We start from the raw sequence: 9,175 nt of genomic DNA, 5'->3' as shown, positions 1-9,175 counted from the left end.
GCTCAACTGCAAAAGATGATAAAAATATAGCCTTGACATTATTAACTTTAAAGAAAGAAAGAAAGCATGAAGCTAAGTAATTATTATTGATAACCAGAAGAATCGAAATAAGTATTTAGTATTTAATAAATAGCTATGTTGTATTTTAATTTAAGAAATGATTAAAACTCAATGAAAAAAATCTGCTGACTTTTCTTTCTAACTTTAAATTTATGATATTTTTTAAGAAAATATGACATAAGATATTTTATCACATGAATAGACTTATGTTGTTTTTATACCCTCCACTATAGGATGGGGGTATATTAACTTGGTCATTCTGTTTGTAACACATCGAAATATTGCTCTAAGACCCCATAAAGTATATATATTCTGTGTCGTGGTGAAATTCTGAGTCGATCTAAGCATCTAAGTCCGTCCGTCCGTCCGTCTGTTGAAATCACGCTAACTTCCGAACGAAACAAGCTATCGACTTGAAACTTGGCACAAGTAGTTGTTATTGATGTAGGTCGGATGGTATTGCAAATGGGTTATATCGGACCACTTTTACGTATAGCCCCCATATAAACGGACGATCAGATCTGGCTTGCGGAGCCTCTAAGAGAAGCAAATTTTATCCGATCCGGCTGAAATTTGGTACATGGTGTTAGTATAGGGTCACTAACAACTGTGCAACCCCAACCCCATATAAACTGATCCCCTGATTTAACCTCCGGAGCCTCGTGGAAGAGCAAAATTAATCTGATTCAGTTGAAATTTGGTACGTGGTTTTAATATATGACCTCAAACACCCATGCAAAAATTGGTCGAAATAGGTTCATAATTATATATAGCCCCCATATAAACCGGTCCCCAGATTTGACCTCCGGTGCCTTTTGAAGAAGCAAAATTCATCCGATCTGATTGAAATTTAGTACGTGGTGTTAATATATGGTCTCTAAAAACCATGCAAGAATTGATCCATATGGCCTCAAACACCCATGCAAAAATTGGTCGAAATCGGTCCCAGGGACAAAAATCTTTACCCTCAAGACAGTAGTTTTTTTTTTTTTCAGTGTAGAGATGTTAGTATTGATTACGAGCGCATGATGGAGCTTCCTTCACTGAAGAAAACTTGCCCCCAGCAAAAAAATTGCAAGTTGTTTTACAAGCATCGCGGGAACCCCCATCGATTTTTTCACTTCCGGTGCAGTCCTATTAGACAAGTATTAAAAAACACGCAGTTACGCTATATTAGGTGAAAATTGAAGTTTTGTACAATTAAACTTCCGTTCGACTTTTTCACTTCCACGGAAATTATTTTGAGAAGGTTTTGCAAATTACGAGAATTTTTAATTTTTTGTTGATTATTAATGAAAAAATATATTTATATTAAACATATGCCCAAAATAACAAAATAAGAACTATGTTTAACCTAAAAAAAATTATTTTTTTTCCAAAAATATTTGAGAAATGGTGATTTTGAACCAGGTGATTCAATGTATCAAAACATCTATTCAAATGTTTATGATATAAACCTTATATGACACCGCGACATGACATTCTATCTACTTCCTGAAATGTTATTTATTATTATGAATGAAAAGCTAAACATTCATAATAATAAACAAACATCTCAGAAAGTATAAAAATTATGTAGTCGACAAAATATCACAGAATTTTTTAATTTACATCCAAAACATTGAATTCGGATCACACCTAAAGAGGTGATGCAAATTCAGTGCAACGACTATTGAAATGGAGAACTTTTATCCTATGAAAAGCCCATGTTACCACCACCACTTCCGGATCCAAAAAGAACATTTTCATTACTTTTTTGGCGACGCTTTTTTTGCTGGGATCAGGCCAATTAAATTAGAACATAATTCATAAAACGATGTAACATAGAAATAAATAAAATAAACATAGAGGTGTTGAAATCCATTTATGTTAATCAACCTCCAAAGTGAGTTTATTTCAATTCTAGATAAAGTGCAGTGTAATGTTTTAATAAAATGAAATTTATCAAACAAACAACAACAAAATCTATTCAAATCTATTCACAAATATTTTTTGATTACAGTGGGATTAAATTACAGCTAAACATCATCTGTACCACCATGGAGATATATTATTTGTGCAAATTTGTCAAATATGAATTTCAATTGAATAGTGGTCAAGCCACCATAGTCAATGTGAAATCTATAGACATTGTCATCCCCAATGTAATGTAGGCAAATCCATGTAGTTATTCCACTATGCAATGGATGAAATTTTCATTTACTTATTTCAAATAATATTCATTATATTTCGTTATAATCAATTTGGAGAAAAACAAAAATCGCTGTTGAAAGTTAAAACAATTTTTTTTGTTTGGTTTTTTTCAAATTTATCCAAATTGATTATTTTAGCCATGGGATTAAAAAACTTTTTTTAAATTATTTCTTCTTTTTTGCTCTAAATTTGTTAGCATACAAAAAAAAAAACAATGAATCTAAATTTGCAATGACATAGATTCACTAACAAACAAAGGGGAAAGTGAAATAAAATTTTTAGAATTTCCTCTATCCCTATCTCAATCCCTTTGCAATCCAATGAAAACTGGAGTCATCGAGACTTTGCTTTTATTAAAAAAACAAGTACGAAGGCAAATGCTTCAGTTTATATGGTTAGACCGAAGTCTACTCCTTTCTTGATTCGAATACAATGAATTCTGCTGTAGGTTAGGTTAGGTATAATGGCAGTACAATATTTTAGACTGACTTTGTCTTTCAGTCCATTCTGATACCACAGGTGGTATACTTCTTACTTATGCATTATACTTACCCTATTCTAAATTTGGGAGCCACCTTGGTGCAATGGTTAGCATGCCTGCCTTGCATATACAAGGTCGTGGGTTCGATTCCTGCTTCGACCGAACACCAAAAAGCTTTTCAGCGGTCGATTATCCCACCTCAGTAATGCTGGTGACATTTCAAAGCTTCTCTAAGTGGTTTCACGGCAATGTGGAACACCGTTCGGACTCGGCTATAAAAAGGAGGTCCCTTGTCATTGAGCTTAACATGGAATCGGGCAGCACTCAGTGATAAGAGAGAAGTTCACCAATGTCGTATCACAATGGACTGAATAGTCTTAGTGAGCCTGATACATCGGGCTGCCACCTAACCTAACCTAACTACCCTATTCTATCTTTAGATCAATTAAAAGGGACCTTCCTTTTCAGCGGAGTCCGAAGGGCGTTTCAGATTGCGTAAAATAGCTTACAGAAACTTTGGAACACTCCGAAATGTCACCAACATTACTGAGAGAGGAAGTCGGTCGAAGCTGGGGTTGAAGCCATGACCCTTGGTATGCCAGATGGGCATGCTAACTATTGCACCATTGTGGAAACTGCTTTATATTTAATTGCCAATCGTACTAATTACCCAGAAAAAAATTGCGACTTCCATACCGTCATACATGTTTCCCGTCCAAAAAATACAATTTTGCTCTTGAAACTTGTTCCAGGTAATCATATTCCTACTCTGGGTGTCACCGTTCTATGATGTTGGGTATAAGCATTAGACTGGAAAGTGCTAAGGAGTTGTTTCGCTGCAACAAAAGTTGCCAGTTACCGAATTTGGTTTTCTCCGATGAGAAGCCATTCCAAATTGAGTCAGCTGAAAATGTCCACCTTCCATTGGCCACCAGAACTCAACTCCAGCTCCTCACTCGTTGTAATCGACGATAAGGTTAAAATATATATATATATATATATATATATATACAACGAATATTATCGGGAAAATGTCCTAAAGACAATACTGAAGCCCTGGGCAGACTAACATTTTGGACGCAGACCATCGATATTCCAACAGGACTCAACACCATCGCACTCGGAACGCTTCAACCAAAAATGGTTTATAAAGCAAGTTGTTCGCTTCATTTTCATTGTCATCTCAAGACGGCGCTTCGTTGGGAATAGGCCAAAATGCCGCACCCCTTTCGTGCAGGGTGTGATGGTTTTGTCGACTGTTTGAAGACCAACCTAACAAAAAAAGCGTCGCCAAAAAAGTAATGAAAATGTTTTTTTTGGATCCGGAAGTAGTGCAAAATTGACGCAGAAGCGATGAATTTAACATGGACTTGTCATAGGACGGAAGAACTCCATTTCAACAGCCGTTGTACTGAATTTGCATCTCTTCTTTAGGTGTGATCCGAATTCAATGCTTTGGATGTAAATTAAAAATTTCTGTGATATTTTGTCAAAATAAATATTTTTTATAATTTTTTATAATTTTTAATGCATTCTAACGCTTGTCTGAAACGTTTGACCTCAAATATTTTCATTGGGAGTACATCTTCTGGAAGTGCTTTTAAAGTTGTTCCTCTGAAAGAACTTCCAAATTATTTTGCTGGGAACATTTCTGCCAAAGTTAGACAATTCGAAAATTTTCGGGACACGACAATTCTCTTGGCCTACGAAAATTCCCATAATTCACGAAATTTCTCGTGAATGACGAAAATTCTCGTGACTCACGACAACATTTGTGAATTACAAAAAACCTGCAATTCCCAGCAAAAATAAAATTGGAAGTTCTTCTAAAGGCACAACTTTAAAAGTACTTCCAAAAATGTCCTCACAAAGAAGGTCTTTATTTTAACTACCCAGGAGGTTATTTTGATTAAATTTTGTATAACTAGCACTTTTCACATTTTTAATGGGTAAATTTTAGTTTTTTTTTAATAGGTTAAAAACAGAGTAAGAATTAATGAAGTGTTAACATACCAATTATTAAAATTTTTTCGAAAAAAGTGCTAAATCAATTCTAGAAAAATTACGAATTTTTGAAAAGCTTTGATGACAAACGTTTCAGACAAGCGCTAGAATGCATTAAAACTCATGAAAAATTATAAAAATTATTTATTTTGCATCCAAAACACTGAATTCGGATCACAACTTACGAAGTGATGCAAATTCAGTGCTGTTAAAATGGTGGACATCCGTCCTATGGCAGGCCCATGTTAAATTCATCGCTTCAACGCCAATTTTGCACCACTTCCAGATCCCAAAAGAACATTTGTACTACTTTTTTGGCTACGTTTTTTTTTGCTGGATTATTCATGAGTAAGAAATATTTTCGGAACTCACGACGGAACCATTACTGAGCGAAATGGCAAGATGAAAATATAGTTCACCAGCGAACCATCAAACATGGCCCGTTATTGAAATCTTAAGCGTGAGCATAAATTTCATTATGAACATGAATTTTTTGTAACAGTTTAACAATGTAACAGTTTGTAACAATTTTTTATCGTGAACGTGATTTTTATCGTGAACGTGAATTTTATCGTGAACATTAATCTTATCGTGAGCGTGAACTTGATTATGAATGTGAATTTAATCGTAAACGTGAATTTTTTTCGTGAGAGTCATTTCAGAGAAATCTTACTCATGTACATTTACAAACAGAATTGGATTTTCACTCACGCTCACGCACGACATATTTTTGTTCAGTCCAATTCACGTACATTCACGAGATTTAGCTTCAATTTCCTTGATGACTCACGGGATTCAGGCGTGTTACGAAAATTTCGCGTCACGCGCACACCTCCAGTTCATACACACCAGGGACTAGTTCTGGGTTTGATCCATTTTCCGTTGGATATGTACAGAAATACAGTGAATGTGGGAGTGTTAAATTACCCTCACCTCTAGGGTGAAGACTTTGTCTTCACCCGAGGTGTGGGCGTGACACGAAATTGTCGTAACATGCGTGGTTCAAGCGTGAGTTTCGTGAGTCGTGAACAAAGTCTGAAGCAACTATCGCGAATGCGCGTGAATTTGACTAAAACAAATATGTCATGCGTGAGCGTGATTTAGAAATAAGATCGGTTCGTGAATGTGTGTGAACAAAGTTTATGCAAAATCACGCTCACGAAAAAAAATCAAGATTTAAGTCCTACACGTGTGTTAACTGAAATTAATTTAGCTATCCAACTATATTTTATTTATGAATTTTGTTACCATTGCTCATTCCCGATTGGAAAATGTCGCTAATTGTAGTGAATAGTGCGTGAGCGTAAATCGTTAAAAGTAGTTTTTGCGTGAGTACTGGGTTGCTTTTTATACCCTAAACCACATAGTTGTCAGGGTATAATAAGTTTGATCGGCCAAAAAATGTGCCTACCAGAAATATTGATTTTAGACCCCATAAAATATATACCGATCGACTCAGAATCACCTCCTGAGTCGATCTAGCGCTTGGTGTCCGTCCGTCCGTCCGCCTGTCCATGTATTGGTTGTTCACAGGATTCCGGTCGCAATTATTAACCGATTTTGATGAAATTTGGTACAGGAAGTTTTTTGGGCACAAGGACAAACGCTATTGAATTTGGAAGAAATCGGATCAAATTTAGATATAGCTCCCATATATATGTATCGCCCGATTTCGACAAATGGGGTCACGTTGCGCGTTTTTTCAAACGGATCGTCACCAAATTCGGCAAAAGGTAATTTTTCCATCGCCCTTCAAGTCTGCAAAATTTCATCCAAATCGGTTCAGATTTAGATATAGCTCCCATATATATGTACCGCCCGATTTTCCCAAATTTGGCCACAAAACCTTTATTTATCAACCGATCTTACTCAAAGTTGGCTAAATATAATCTTCTATAGCACTAACTATATGTGCAAAAAATCATCGAAATCGGTTCAGATTTAGATATAGCTCCCATATATATGTATAGCCCGATTTTCCCAAATTTGGCCATAGAACCCTTATTTATTAACCGATCTTACTAAAAGTTGGCTAGATCCAGTTCTCTATAGTACTAACTATATGTGCAAAATTTCATCGAAATCGGTTCAGATGTAGGTGTAGCTCCCATATATGTATCACCCGATTTTGAAAAATTCGCCCCTAATAACCTTATGTTTGACCATACAGGCCTCATTTCTTAACTGATCTTTCTCAAATCTTGCACAAGGTAACCTTATGTGGTATTAATCAAACCCGCATAATATTATGCAAAGTGGTTCAGATTTAGATATAGCTTCCATATAGATGCATCGCTCGATTTTCCCAAATTTGGCCATAGTACTCTTATTTATTAACCAATGTTACTAAAATTTCAAATTTTGATGTACTAGCCGATCGTACTTATACGTACTTGTAGCTTTTAAATAAGAATATTGCTCGATTTTTACAAATTTGTATTTATTACCCACACTAATTGAACGATTTTCTCATTTTTAATAATGGGCTCAATATTAGTGGCATACTAACTCCGTAGGTGCAATATCAACACAGCCAGTGTTGCTAGAAGTAGAAGAAATTCCCTATATTTTTCTAATATTTAGCGTCTTGTAGGGACGTAGGGCCACATGTAGAACATTTTCACTCAACACAATTTGTAATAATTTTTACATTTTGGTGGCTCTAGAGGTGGAATGTGGTAAACTTTATTCCTGTAGAAAATTTTGTCAACATTTTATTTCTATAGAACATTTTGTCGAAATCGTATTTCTATAGAAATTTTTTCAAAATATTATTTCTATAAAAAATTTTCTCAAAATTTTATTTCTGTGGATTTTTTTCTCAAAATTTTATTTCTACAGAATTTATTGTCAAAATGTTATTTCTATAGAAAAATTTCTCACAAAAATTTGTTTATAGAAACTTTTTCCAAAATTTTATTTTTATAGAGATTTAACAAAACAGATTACTAATTTGGGTAGAATTCTACCAACTGTGGCAACCGTGGTGGTAATACAAATTTATATTCTAAGTTATATACGTTGCATATTCATGTTCTAAGATAATAAAGTACTTAGAACCATTTTTGTTTTGTAAATTTTTTTAAATTTAGCGAAAAATATAGTAGGGAAAATTGTTTGGGAATGTATGGGAAAGTAGGGAACTTTTTTTGTCCTTGTAGGGTAAACCGAACATTTTCCGTGGCAATATTGACTATGAGCTATAGTCAGATTGACACAAAGCACCCATAGACATGTACCCCGTAATTTTCTTAAATATGCAACTGCGGTTTATCTCCCAGACCTATATGTTACCCCACAAATGCATATGATTACTAATTCTGTAATGGTGGTTTAGGGTATGATGTAGTCGGCCCCGCCCGACTTTCTACTTTACTTACTTGTTTTGAATATGCGTGAGTGTGAAAGGCTATCACACATATCGTTCGTGAATAAACATTTTGCTTCGTAAAGGTGCGTGAGTGTGAGTGAAATTTTACTCACGCGCACAGCTCTACTTCTCCCACTATTCACAATAAAATCCATATAAACTATGAACCCCGAAAACTATTTTTGATGCAAAAAAACACACCTATGAAATGATAGATATAACTAAATAGAGAAAAAAATTAACTTCAATCCGAAATCCTTAGAGTTTTCCAGAATTCTCACAACAATCAAATAGGGTCACAAATACTTTGTTGTCCACCATGGCCATAAACCAACTTTGATTGTAATCCGTCAACTATGAAAAAGGCGTTATATAAATTTTTTCACAATTTCTCACAGAGACCTAGTAGCGGAAGTGAATGAGGAAAACTGGCTAGCGTAAAACTTTCTGATGATTGCCCATTGTTAATGCTGTTGCGATTTAGTTGTTCATGCTATTGTCTGATATTCTGAAAGTTATTTTCAACTTTTGCTGATGGCTGATGTTGGCTGTGGTGGTAACCGCATCTCTGGCGGTTCTTATTGTTTTGTAACATTCCTCATATTTATGCGGAAATATTTTAAAGGGATGTTATCCTCGCTCTCGTAGCCCCCAAAGAACATGAATTAAAATCGGGACGATGCTTCAAAAAAAAAAGGACTAGGTTATGAAATATAAAACGAATATATAGTGCTTAAACTTTTTCTGTGGTTTGTTAAATGAAAATATAAAAAACACAACGCAAATAAGGTTAGTTTCGTTTGTATACAGCAAAGAGAACATAACTGAAAACACAATGAAGTATGAAAAAGGGAATTATTGAATTTCTGGTCTATTTAATGAAACCCAATGAAGCCTTTGAACTAAATTCGTTGTTGGAAAGCAAAAGCTGCTATAAATTATTTTTACACTTATATCGGCAAATGAAAATCCCTATTCCTAACCATTCGATTTTATTTACGATATCCATGGTAAGGAAGAAAGCACACAAATTGAAAAATCATTTTAGGCTAAAGCCATTGACATTC

This window comes from Haematobia irritans, chromosome 4 (genome assembly GCF_050003625.1).
Source record: "Haematobia irritans isolate KBUSLIRL chromosome 4, ASM5000362v1, whole genome shotgun sequence".
In the NCBI taxonomy this organism is placed as follows: Eukaryota; Metazoa; Arthropoda; class Insecta; order Diptera; family Muscidae; genus Haematobia; species Haematobia irritans.
The sequence above is the reverse complement of the archived record's forward strand: the minus strand, read 5'-3'. Positions refer to the sequence as shown.